Source organism: Canis lupus, chromosome 2 (genome assembly GCF_003254725.2).
Source record: "Canis lupus dingo isolate Sandy chromosome 2, ASM325472v2, whole genome shotgun sequence".
NCBI lineage: Eukaryota > Metazoa > Chordata > Mammalia > Carnivora > Canidae > Canis > Canis lupus.
Window position 1 is genome coordinate 50,981,382 of NC_064244.1, and position 14,207 is coordinate 50,995,588.

At 41.7% G+C, this 14,207-nt stretch overlaps 1 protein-coding gene across 8 annotated transcripts in view; it reads left to right on the top strand.

Moving 5' to 3' along the window:
• The window catches only part of MAST4 (microtubule associated serine/threonine kinase family member 4), a 544,916-nt gene that overhangs the window by 257,043 nt on the left and 273,666 nt on the right, over positions 1-14,207 (top strand). The gene's annotated exons all lie outside the window — the stretch shown is intronic.

The following is a 14,207-nucleotide window of genomic DNA, read 5'->3' on the forward strand; positions in this document are numbered from 1 at the left end:
CAGTAGCCACAGAAAAGTGGGTGAGGTTTTGGGTTAAGGCTTGCTAACCCCACACATCTCAGGTAAGTCACGGGCCAGTCCTGCTGCACACGGATTTGCATTGACAAACATGTACTAGCAAATAGGCACAAAGCGTCTTGCACCCTGTCAAATAAACCCAGGGAGGAATCCCTGGGTGGCGCAGCGGTTTGGCGCCTGCCTTTGGCCCAGGGCGCGATCCTGGAGATCCGGGATCGAATCCCATGTCAGGCTCCCGGTGCATGGAGCCTGCTTCTTCCTCTGCCTGTGTCTCTGCCTCTCTCTCTCTCACTGTGTGCCTATCATGAATAAATAAAAATTTAAAAAAAAAAATAAACCCAGGGAAATCCCTACTCTCTGGCCTCTGAAGTCCTCCAACCAAATCTGTTCGGAAAGTTCCACTCAAGGTCGATGACCTGACAGCTTTCCACAGGCAGGGTTCTCTCACGCTTGTAGTGGGCATCCAGCAACAGGGCTCCTCTAACCCAGTTCCTAGACATGAGGCTATAGAGCATTTGGTTCTCAGGGGCCAATCCTGAGGGTACAAGTTATAGGCTCCCTAGATCCTTAACACTGTTCATGCAAGGGTGAAGAATGTCTTTAGATTGATTTTGCCCACTTACCCTAAATACCTCTAGTTTCAATGATGACTGCCTGTTTGTTAACATCCATCATGCCAATCAGGGAGCCACTGATTTTCATTTCAGCACTGAAAGCCTATTTCATTATGCCACTTGGCAAACTCTCTAGGGTTAACTGAAATGTATATGCCTCTTATGTAATACTAGTTGACCACTCTGGGGGAGTAAATTGTGATCAGGGCCACTGACTATACAGGGGATAATTCAAACCAACATAGAAAACCCCAGTGCCTCTGGTAAAGTATTTGAAAGTGAACTCCAGGATCCGTAACCCTGTGTTACATGTATTAAGTGCCTAGAGTGCCCCCTCCCCAAGCTCTCCAGATAATTCGCTTTGGCTCATAATCCTTATGATGGAGTCTTGGAAGTTCTCTTGGTGTGGGAGGGGAAGATATAAACCAGCTTTGAATAAGTTGGATGGTTTCATGTAAGGTGAATTTTGGTGAAGGAGAGCACAGCTCCAAGTATACCAGGTCTTTCACGCCTAAGGACTCCACTCAGCACGTGCTTTGGTTCCTCTTTCTTTTATCCTGTATTCATTTCATTCTCCCTTGACATTTCAGAAATACTGTGCCTTACCATGTAGTGTGTTATTATATTACACTCTAAGTTAGCTAATTTTCTTTTAATGCTGAAGAAAATTGTTTTGTTGTTTTATTTTGAGCGAGAACCCTTCCCTTCCAGATAGAGTTTAAGAGGAAAGTCACTAAACTACTGTAAAGAAGTCATCTGGTGCTTTAATGTGCTATGTGAATAGGTTCAACCATGTTACCTAGTAGGTTTTAAAGGTCAACTCCTTTCTCGCCCCAAATACGGCAGTACTAGAAATTTGAGAAGGGCCTAAGAATCTTTCCTAGCATTAAGATGTGTTGGGGGAAGCCACTGTTAGCTGTGTGGGTATGTTACTTGGACGATAAATAGTAAATGGAAATGTGCGCCTGTGTAGCCAGTGACCTTTCATTATAAGCACATTGCTTTAGAATCTGTGGTGTATCATTTTCAATTCAATAACCCGAGCTGCAGTAAAGAACCCTTGCAAATTATAGGTGCCCATGTTGTGGGGGGTCAGAAACAATTTATGGTAAACCAGCTGCCAAATCTTCTGAGGGCATTGATTTTGTTCTGAGTCGGTGTTGTGTAATCTCAAGAGAAGTGTGCTCAGCTAGAAATGTTTAGTTCCCCTGTAGCAATATAGAATATACTAGACTGGGTTGTACTTTGCACTTTGCCATAAGCCAGCTCTTGGGTAGCCACCTACCACGGAGCCTCCGTTGCTCTAGATTTTTCTCCTCTATTAAATGAGAGTATATGAAATGTTCTCTTAATCAAATGGAGCAATTATTTTTCTTTTCCCCTCAAGGCTATTTATAACTAGTCACTTTACCATCTAGTCTGAGGTTTTTGAATGGCATTTCTCAATCCTAAAATCCCTCTACCAATGACATCATTCCTCATTACTTGCAGACCATTATTATTAGGCAGTCTTCTATCACTGTCTTCAGTGGAAGTTAATTTTTAGAACAGAATTGCATTAAAGCTATGGGGAAAATATGGACCAGACATAGGGGCTCATTGTCTGCTCAAGGAGTTGGTGCTTTTTTTTTTTAGCTTGGGGTTTTTTTTCCCCCTCTTAGAAAGCTTTTTGGTGCTCTAAGTATAGGAAAACAAGCTTTTAAATCTGTTTTATTTGAATAAGAGGAAAGGGTTAGGAAGAAATCAAGGGTAAGTAATCTGCCTCTGATTGGCTAAGCTTGTCCACTGGGAGTTTCTAAATATTTGCTTTCACTTTGAGAATATGCTCACCTGTCTCTCCCCCAGTATGAATGCTGTAAACACTGTAAATGAACAAAGAATGAAGCAAAACGGGCGATAGGAATAATAGTTCAAAGACCGCAGAGCAGTTATTGTGGAGTGGTAAAGGCCTCTGTTAAATAAAAATCAATTTGCTATGGAAGCACCAGGGACACGATCTGGGGAGACAGGAGGTACACAAGGCAAGAACACAGGAGAGTACAGAGGATTACTTTTCAAATCCTCTGGCATTTCTGCCCAAAAGGATGATGAAGATTTATTCTAGATGAGCTGTCGTCTTCCATTGGAAGCTTTGCTGATTCAGAATAAATAGGTTCATAAAGATTGTACTTACAGTTCGAGCTTGTGAGAGTAAATAGGGGTTCAAAACCAGAAAAGGTATTGTAACATTCTATCTTCCTTTAAAAAACAAACCGAATGACCTGAATGCCCTGGTAATCCAACTACCAAAAACCCGCATACAATTCTAAACTATGTTGTGGTAGTCTGCTGTAGGGCCTGAAAATCCTTTATACTAATTCCCAGCAATTTTTCCTACCTTTTTCTAATGAGAATAAGGTTTATAAAACGTGGACTGCCCTGCTGGGAAAATCAGCCCAGAGCCATCTCAGAGCAGATGGTCTTCTTTTCTCATGACCATAAACATTTTAGAATTGATCTTTTTTTTCTTTTCATTTTTTACCTATGTGAAGAGTAAATGTCTTTGAGACCTTAGAAACCCACTGTTGAGAGGGGACAAGAAGCTATGCTGAGTTCACAGTTGCATAGATGAAGTGGGATAATGACAATAGGAATCAGGGCATCGTGTTTCTGTCTGTAGTAGCAGAAAAAATCGGTTGATTTTTTTTTTTTTTTTGAGCAGTGAGGAGTTTGGTTTTAAAATGTCTACATTTTGAGTTTTGTTATGCATTGGGTTTCTGGATGGTGATGAACACCTAGTCCCAGGAATTTCAACTGTTAAAGAATAATTTCCTTTTTGGAGGATGTAGTATTTGTTACTCTATTTAAGGATGTTGGAAGATGGGGAAGGGGTCGGGAAGACCAGGTGCCATAATTATTCTTGGAGTATTTTAGTCACATAAAGTGTCATATTATGGGTGGGTTTTTTTGTTTTGTTTTGTTTTTGCCAAGGCTAAAAGAGATGGTTGATTTCTATCAGAAATTTTTGAGGTAGTTTATGGTTTGTGTTTGTCTGTTTTGACATCAGCCATCTACAAATTACCTTTGGCCCAGTTAAAATGAATGTGAATCCATATCTGAAACTTATTAGCTGTGACTTTGGGCCAGTTATTTAATCATCTGAAGAAAGCCTCAGTTTCCTCACCCGAAAATGGAGAAACAAAATAATATCCCTCTATCAGATTGTTTTGAGTTCTAAATGAGAGATAATGTGTAAAAGTTTTTCCCACACAGCCAGTTAAGGAATATCAGACAAATCAGAGCTATCCTTTAAATTATGATTACTGTTGTCATGGTAACTAGTTAATAATGAATTCAAGTGGAATTTTTCTCTTATTTTATAAAATAAAGGGTTAGGACCAGATGATTTTTGGGGAGTAAAATGTCTGCATTGTTAAAAGTCTGTTCTGCTCATGAATGCATACCATGCACTCAGCTGTATGTTAGGCGTGGAGGGAATAATTTGCAGGATCGGGTGCTTACCTTCAAAAATGTAATAAAATTAGCAAATAAAATAAGTAAAGCTGAGGCAGTAATAAATTGTATGGTAAACAGGATCAGTGTGGTATTGGGTATTGATTTTGAATTGAGGGAGATCTGTGAGCAGCAGTCAGAAAAGATTTCCTAGAGCTTGTGAGTTTTCATCTAGACCTTGAAGGAGGAACAGGACACTGTTAGCAGTGTGAATGCAGATGTGAACGTTCCGTAGTGCACACAGGAAAGTTGTGTGGCAGCCCGGAATGGAGGGAGTGTGACCTGAGGTCGATGTGCAAGGTATGCCCTTGACGTGACCCTCCGTGACGGGATATGCACAGGCTTTGAGGTCAGGCAGATGTGCAAGAGCTGTGGGACCAAGAAGTCTCTTCTTTCGGCATCAGCATGCTGGGGGCATGACATTACCTCCCTCATTAAGAAGGTGGTTGTCCTAAAATAACCTGGTGTGGCTAATCCATGGAGTAATAACGCTGTTTGGGGGAGTCAGCTGGAAGTTCTTAGTTAACCTAGGCAGGGTCTGCCCTGTGACCTCGACATCTCCATCTGGAAAAAGTGGCCTGTGTCCAAGGACGTGTGCACAGATGCTTCTGGCAGCACTGTTGGTGTTCCAGAAAGTTTAGGGTTACTGTGGATGTAGGCAGTTGAGAGAGTGACTGGGAAAGTAGGGTGGATGGCTTCCTGTAATGTCCAGCAGATAGAAGCAGCCACCTGGGTTGGAGGTGGGGGACCCACAGCAATGAGGGCAGAGCCTAAAACATGTCTCTGTGTGAAAACAAGGTTAAAAAATCAGTTCTACAGTACCACACTTTTATCATCAATTAAAAATACAGGCACACCAGGGGCACCTGGGTGGCTCTGTCGGGTAAGCGTCTGACTCTTGGTCTCAGCCCAGGTCTTGATCTCAGGGTCGTGTGTTCAAACCCCATGTTGGGTTCCATGCTGGGCATGGAGCCTACTTAAAAAAAAAATACATGCACACAATAAAATTGACATTTTCCAGGAGTTCATGCAAATAGCTAGATATCCATCTGGGGCCTTAGAAAGGTCGCTTGGCACAGAAATGGAAAGTATTGTCGAGTATGTAAGCCGACAGGTGGAGTCCTGTGCTCTGGGCCGAGCGGTGTGATTAACTCTGTCCCATCCCCTACCCTCGAATCTCCCCAAGCAAGAACACGTAGGCCAGGAGACAGGTTAGAAGGGAGACGCACGTGCGGCCAGAGCACAAGCAGCCTGGTGTGAGGGAGATTTAGCTGATGCTTATGCAGCCCGGGCATGTGCCCCATGTGGTCCCAGGTCCTTGACACACCGGACCAACCCCTGTATCCCTCACGACGACCTTGGGGGGTAGTACTTGGCAGGCGAGGAAGTGGAAGCAGGGTGAGGTTCAGTCGCCTGCACAAGATCACACAGCCAGGAAAACAGGAGGCCACATTCAAGCCCGGTCAGCCTGGCTTGGGCTCCCTGTTCTTCACCAAGAAGCCTTGCTGCCTCGTGATGGGTATAACTGAAGTGGGGAGGGAGGGATAGACGCTTCCCCCCACGTGATGCCCTTGGCACATGCCTGGCACTTGCAGCTGCGTGGACAAGTGTGTTTTTTTTTTTAAATTGCTTATGTTTGGTATGTCCACGTGTGCAATACTTTTTATTAAAGTATGATACACATTCAGAAGTATGCAGCTCGGTGAATATCCACAAACTGAACAGTCCTGGGCAACCAGCAAAGCACCCCCAGATCGAGAAACAGAACAGGATGGGCCACCTGCTACACAAAAGCTTTTGTCATTTTTACTGGGCCCTCAGTTATGGTGGCTGCAGAGCAGCATCGTGCAACCTATGAGCCTTCAAAAGCAAAACACAAGAGAAATATAACACGTTCCAAAACGTGTCACTGCAGCTATTGGATGTTTCCAAAGAATAGGGAAAAACAAAACAAAAACAAAAACCCTACCTCTTTATTGATTTGACCACAGTTAGTTGCTTCTGTTAAGACCGGCTGAGGGGCGTAGACGACTCATGAAGGAAAGCAGAGGAGGCTCTCCCTGAATTTAAGGCGACCTCCTGTTGACGAGAGCAGAGCACACACTGAGCAGCCGGTGTCAGATATGAATAGATGGGTAAAGGCCTCTGTGGTTTGGATCCTAAGGAAAGCCTTGCAACAGGGGGATGAAGGCTCTTCTCCCTTCTCCCCTCTCCCCTCTTAGGGTTGGTGGTTGTTGTTGTTTTTACCTCTACTGGGCAACTGTCTTTGAAGTTCATTCTCACTCAACTCATGGGCCCCAATTGACAGGGCACAGCTAGGACAGCAGACATCACACCCAGAGCCTAACGTCTTCCCGCATTACGAATGATGGATTGCCTTTCTTCATGGCCAAGAAGAAGCCTTTGTTGAATTTGGGGACCACACTCCTATGGCGCTCTTCTGCTTGGCAGCCTGTGCAGGATTGTTCTCTGCCTTTGGCAGGACTGCCTGGAAAGTTCCCGAACCTTGTGCAGGTTCCTGAGCCGAGTACAAGGGGAAGCCAGGACGCAGACCCGGTTACTCCCTGTACATAGCCTCTGTGTCAGGTGCTTTGTCAGCACCAGCTTTAGAAAGAGGGGCTGTGCCTCTTTCCTAGGGGATGCCCTAGACCAGCCAGTATTTCTCAGGGTTCACAAGGAAGGCAGCCCCTCTCCTGAAGGGGATCATCTTTTTGCCTCAAGTGTCAGATGCATCCTTTGGCTTACCTACCACCCTCTTCCACCTGGTAATACGCTACCCTCAATCTCTGTACTGCTGCGAAGCTGTCGGAAAAGTGTTTTATTCTCCTTATCGTTCCTAAGCGTGTTTCTCCTGATTTATAACGATTTGGACTTCAGTAGAATTCCACACTCCTAACATTTCAACCAAAGAATTGGCAAAAGGTGCCCCCCTTTTTTTGTCAGCCTAACATCTTTCTACATAGACACAGAGGGTAATTTTAAGGAAAGGGGATTCCAATTGCTTCTTCTCTGTGATGCTGTCTACAAGGTGTGATGTCAATCCAGCACTAAAGCATTAAAAATGGCAGTGCTACAACGTGCCTTTTGGAATTCAGTTCCAGTAGAATATGCTTACTGTCCATTTTGTAGTCAGGCTCTGGGATTTAGTGCCATGATTTGAAGGTGAGTACAGCCTGTGGCCTTCTGAAGAATTCCTACCTGGTCTTTTAAAAACACATTTTTACTGAGATGTAACATATTTTAAGCTTGCTGTTGCCCCACAGATCTTAGATACTCATTCTTCTTCTGTAGGAGTAACACCTCACTACAACGTTCAGATGTCTGTGAACACATGGACTATACCCATGTAACAACCCCCCAGACCACAAAAAACCCAGCTTTGGCAACATCTCAGAAGACCCCTTGTTGCAATTTTCAGAGCGTTTTAGGTTTCTCTTTTTTGTTTTCAGAATCTCATGGCTTTCCTGACACTGTTTTCCAACAGCTGATTTATTATCCAGTAAGTGGTATTTGGTTTTGTTTGCCTTTGTTTTTTGTTTGTTTTGCTTTTTTGTTTTGTTTTTTAAGAAAAGGGTAGGATTGGGCTTCAAAGCACAGGTAAAAAGTAGAAAAAACTTGTAAAGACCACAATCACCGTGGCTTTCAGAATTTCGGTTGCTATAATTTCTTCTTGAAGTCTGTTTGACTGTTGCGGCTGAAAACATTAAGGAGGAAAAAGTAGTTGGGCCCGTGGCTCCTCTCAAACACAGATTCTTATGGCATGATCTTTTTCCTTTTTTTTTTTTTTTTCTTTCCAGCTGGCAAAGGTTAAGTAAGCATAGGTGCCTTGCATGGTGTGTAGCTCAGCATCTTTTACCCTTAGGTGGATCCCCACCCATCCAAAGGCTTTAAAAAAGTCATAAATTACATTTTGTTGACTTTTCTCAGAGTCATCAGAGTATCAGAGTTGTGCTTGCCAAAGATGTGTATAACAGGTAATTGGACAAAATGAGATTAGCAATTTATTTGGAGGAAGGGTGGAAGAAATCTTTTTAATTTAGAGGTAAAAAGGTCACAGAGTGGGTTAAGTACAGGTTACCCAATTTGGCTCTAGATTTAAGAGGAAGTACTGAAATCATCCCTTTGCCCTCAAGGATTTCGGTATCCTGTGTGCCTCTATAACCCCCTTAGCCATCAGGCAGAAAGAAAAACAGATCAAAACATAAACAGCGACTCTGGAAAAGTAATTTAGACATTTAGCTGGGCTACTCTTATCTTGCCTGGGGATTCTGCTACTCCTGGTAGGGTTTTGGAGGGAGTTTGTTTCGTCACAGTACTTGGGTAGAGCATCCTCAACAGCTGGACACACTTGCTGGCTGATGCTCACTGACTATGATTATTTTGGTAGCTGGACTGCTTATATAGATAACTCTATTGCCTATGTTCACATTTTTACGTTAATTTTTTGGGAGCAGCATACCCTTGCCATTCCCACACTCATATTTACCTGCTTCCCACCTAAAAAAGAGATTTCACTGTGATGTACCCAAGTATGGCTTTCTCTGTGTTTATTTTGCTCAGGAGTCACAGAGCCTCTTGGATCTGTGGATGGATGCCTTCCATCATTTTTTTTTTTTTTTTGGAAGTCCTAAGTCAGTGTCTTTTCAATTGAATATATCTTCTACCTCATTTTCTCTCTTCTCTTTCTAGGACTTAGTGTATACCCATGTAAGCTGTTTTATACTGTCTCCTGGGTCTTAGATACACGTTTTAGCTTTTGGCTTTGTTTTGTTGAGCTTCTCCTGGTGATTCATTTTGGAAAATATCTGTCATTTTCACTTAAACTTTCCTTTGCTTTGCCCAGTCAGCTGGTAAGTCCATTTCATTCTGGCATCCTGTCTTTCAGTCTCTCTTTTCCCTTTTGTTCTTCATTATAACTGCAGTTTTTACCTCTATACAGAAATGTCCTATGTCTGCATGTTGTCACGCATGTTTTCAACTGTATCCTTTAGCATAGTTATCTTTAAGTCTTAGTCTGATAACACCCAGATCTTGGTTATCTGTGCATCTGTTTACACTGCCCATTTCTCTTCTTATCTGTGGGTCACAGCAGTACCCAGACCTAGCTCAGGTGAATAGTGCAGTGACTCAGCACCCATGCTCAAGTGGTGTGACATAGAAGAGACACACTTTCCCTGGACCTAAATACTGTGCACCTCACTTTCTACTGATTTATTCAAAATGTTTGACCTCCTCAAAATTAGGGACTTCCAAAGAAGCAAAATCTCCTATTTCTCAGATTTCCTTTTCCACTTGGGATATAGACAGTGACAAGAGACTGTTGCTATTACCTTAACAATCAAAACCAGCAAGGTGGGCTAAAATACTGTAGTTAAAAAAAAAATAATTTAAAAAGCCATGGGCATAAGTAAACCTAAAAAGAAAAGCAAATTCCAGAGAGTGATACACTCTTGAAGCAAGAGGCCCATGGCTAGCTCTCAACCACAGTGAAATGGCGAGGCAGGGAGGAAACAGCCAAACTCCCACTTTTCGTTTCTCATTTTCCTTTATCTCTTCATTCATGTTGTTGAGAGTAATGGTGTCTTGTGACTGCCTACATCCTAAATAGAAATCCAAGGCCCAGAAACAGGAAATATGTTCAGGGAGATCAGGAAATCTACCAGTAGTGAAAAGAGAATAAAGATAAGTCTTGGCCATTGATAACTAGGGGCCCAGCTCTATTATGCCATTGCTGTTATAAACACACGGATGTAGTAATAATTTTTGTTTACTGGGTTTGTCTACATGAACTCTAGGCCTATGGAATACTGGTGTTTTTATGCTTTGTGTTTAATTCTTTAGAGATCTCATCATTGGGATGCACTAGGGGTTGGTTTGTATAGCTCTTGTGTTCAGTCTCCTCTTGGATTAGATGCACTGTCTTGCAAGGTGTTGTAGGGGACACTTGATTGAATTACAGCATAGGTCACCTAGCTGTTCCATCGTTGTACAATACAAGACTGTGAAATTCACAGTGACTGAATATTATGAAGCAGTAGCCTGGTCTCTGCTTTTCTTATGGTCATCCTACCATTGTACTAAAATGAGGGCTCAGTGAAACATGCATTTCTCAAAGCATGTTCTATGCACATGCCTTGAGTGGGGTTTCCCCACACAGTGTTCCATGGACGCATTATTTTAGGGAGCACTGCTGACTGTGCCCCTTGCTCTGGTTAGGTTAAGTGCTACTCATGGGAAAAATCCAGCATCAAGTAAGTGCTCTGCCCTTGTAATGATGTGCTGATCCAGCTTACTTGAATACAGAACCTTTTGTCAAGGAACTTTTTTTTCTGGTCAAGCGATACCCACTAACCAAGTTCTTTGGGAAATGTGAAATTATGTGGGCCCTGTTGCTCTTTATTTCAAGGACTGTGAATAATTCATATTGACTGCCATTCTGTACACCTGGAAAACCTCTTCCCCACTGCTCTCCGATAAGCAGGCTTTCATTTTTGGGGAAAGAAGAGCTCTAACCCAGAAGGCTCTCCGACGACAGCATTATTGTTTAGAGTTTCCTACTTACAACAGTGTGAATGTTGTAGTGCTATGTCATTGTAGGGTGTACTGGTCTCGGCTGCCTAACTTGTCCAAGGACTGTCCTAGTTTGCCAGTCTAAGAAAATAAGCTAGGTCAGCTGTCATATCCCTCTAAATGAAAAAAGACAGCTAGCTGCCTGGACTGCAATTGGAAGGAAAGGTCAATCAATATATTACCTTTCCTTCGGTGTGTTCTTGCCTGCCGGCTGAGTTGTGCCTTCTCAGTAGTGGTGGTAATGCCTTCTGCTAAATTTTATTTTAACCTTGCAAATAGGTTAAAGGAAGGGCACAGTTAATAACGTCTTACTCTTAGACACGTCTGAGCATATTATTTGGGCTGAATCTTGGCCCCCACCCATCCCCCTCGCCCCAAGCCCGGCTCTGTCTTGTTTAGATGGAGAGTTATGCAGGTAGCTGGTCTTATTTATTGTGGGAATTTCTCCTAGAGCTTGGTCATGCTCTTGCACAAACAGAATGCAAACATTTTTTTGTGATTTTTGACAGTAGCTGGGGATCTATGTGGAGTAGGGGTTTTTTCAAAACATTTCTCCGTCAATATGTTTACTCTCCTTCACCAGCCATGCAGTGTGACACGGTGCATCACCAACACTTGAAATAGACTGCAACAGGAGGTCAGAATGGAGCATAGATTTTCCAACACAGCATGTTAGATGAAATGATTTTGTGTACTTTGAAGTGGAAAATTCAATCAGAATTTTCCACACTTTTTAGTTAAAGCAACACTGTTACTTATTGATGAAAGGTAGACTGAGAAAAATACAGAATGCAGAGTCAACAACACATTGAGCATTATTCCTGGTCAGAGCAAGAAATACCTTTTCATTTGTAATTTAATGAAAACTTACACATGGTAAAAAAAAAAAAAGAGTCTGCTTAAAATATGCACAATAGAATGCTTGGAACATATGCTGACTCGTTTAGCATGTGCGTGGATAAAAATGGAATCTGGCTTTTTAAGGAAGTTTGGTTTCCATTGAGATGGACTTCATGCTTGATACATGGCATTTACAACTGCCTAGGTGATCTGTTTTGGCTTAGTCTTAAAGGAGCAGAGCTCATTTGGAAAGCACCTGAGAGTATCAATAAGCAATGCAAAGATGGACTCTTTAACCTTTCATTTAAGCAGGCTCAGAGACTATTTAAATTTATCACTGGATTTTATCTGTCCTTTGGTGCACAGAAGATACATCAGCATAACTACCTATTATGTAGATGGACACTTTATACTTTTAAATTGCCAAACCTTAAGGTTGCCATGTCAGATTTGTGCATGAATATTTAAAATAGAATAATCACCCAATTTTAACCTGCTCGATGTATGCCAGTCACTTTTCTAGGTACTTTATGTGTGTTATTTCACTGAATCCTCACAGTAACACCAGGAGCTATTATTACCTATAATTTCAGTGAGAAGAGAGAGCCACAGAGAAGTTAAGTACTTGCCCAAAGAACATACTCCTAGCTAGTTTTTTTTTAATGTATTTGAGACACACACAAAGAGAGAGAGAGAGAGAGAGCAGGGGGAGGGGCCAAGGGAGAGGGAGACAAGCAGACTCCCAGCTGTGCAGGGAGTTTGGTGCAAGGCTTGATCTCAGGGCCCTGAGATCATGACCTGAGTTGAAATCAGTTGTGGGATACTTAACCGACTGAGTCACCCAGGTGCCCCTCCTAGGCCAGTATTCTGATCCCTTCTGGCTGGTTGCCTCTCTGAGGCACATTCATCCTGCTGAGCCTGGGCTTGTGTGGGTTATCAGCTTGCTTCAATCAGCATATAGCATTCAACACAGAGGATTTTTATATGTACATTCTTTCTTTAAAAGAGACCTATAATCTCTTCGGTGTGGAATCTATAAAAACCCAAACTTGAAAAAAAAACAGAAGAGTGGTGGTTACCGGGGAGCTGAGAGTATGAAGAGTTGTGGTTTGAGTACATCCTTGAAACCGATGGATAAATAAGTCCTGGACAGCTAATATACAGTTCAGGGCTTATAGACCATGAGACTGTATTATAAACATGGAACAGGCTAGGAGACTGGATCTTAATTGTTCTTCCCACCAGAGGAAATAGTAGGTACAGGACACAATAGAATGTGGCAACCATATTGCAATATGAGGTATCAAGTCCATGTGTTGCACAGCTTAAAGATGTCCTATGTCAATTTTATCTCAATAAAAAAAGATCGAATTCCTTTACAGTCTGTCTTACTTAGGTACTGTTTTTTGCTGTTGTTGTTCAGATAAATAATTCAGCGTAATTAAGTTTATTTTTTTTAAAACTAGCATTTAACAGTGATAGAACCCTTTATAAGCATTAGTGTAAATTCATGTGGCTTCGAAAGATAGTTCAACTGCCTGTAACTATGTTCTCTTTAATGATCTAAAGTTAATTCCCCCTCTTTGTTTGTGATCTTGTATAGTCAGGTTTTTTTTTTTTAAAGATTTATACACTGTAGTTTCTGTTGAGATAAGGATATGACTATTTCAATATCCTACACATATGTCTTGTCAGCTTTTACTGTTATTGTTGTTTGCTTTCATTCAATAGACGGTGAGTCCAAAATTAACTGTCAGTTTCGGGTTTCCAAGGTAGTCCAGTGTAACCCATCATGAGAACACAAAGCTTCTGTGTGATATAATAAGCATATCAATACAGTAAGGTCTATTATGCTTCTGATTTTTCAGAGGAAGAACCTAATTAATGTAGTACAAACTAAAGTGGAAACCACTTAAGTTCACCCCTGAATTACAAATGGTGACATTCGCATATTATAAAGGGAAAATCTTCCTTCTTGGAAATTGCTTTATTTTTTCAGTCAACAAAAATGAGAGGCCACCGTACGAAAACTTTCTTAGGTCTCAAATTTAAACATGTAGTCCTCGTGATCCAAAAAACATCACAAGGGATCACTTTGACTTTGAGAGAAGGATTCTATCTTTGCAATGAGAACAGAATTCAATCTTTGGGAAGAAGCAATTAAAAACCCAAAGCCTTTTATTGCTTTTGATGCTTAAAAAAAAAAAAAGGCGAAAACTTCACTGCACTGTAATATTTTCTGCTAATTAACTGTCACAAATGTGATGCCGTTACGTTTGGAGTCTCTTTGGTTAACTTCAAAGTCATTAACACACACTGTGCAGCCCTCCCAAATCTGTTTTGAAAAAAGGAACCACGTCGACGGATCTGTAATCAATGTTGTCAAAGTTTTGGTTTCTCGTAGAATCTAATCTTAATTGAAAGAACATTTGGTCATTTTCTCTGGGTAACGAACACCAGCCCTTCTAGTGCTCATAGTTGATGGTGCCCAGGTTGTCTTGACACCTCATGTGCCTTTGGATACACTGCTCCAAAGGTGACTTGGAAAGTTCAGTATGAGCTCTTTTTGGAGAGTATCAGGAATATACTTAACTGTAAATAACACTAATAGTTTAAACAAATAAGGATTTATTACATCTCACATAAAAATGTTCACCAGTTGAACATTGGAAC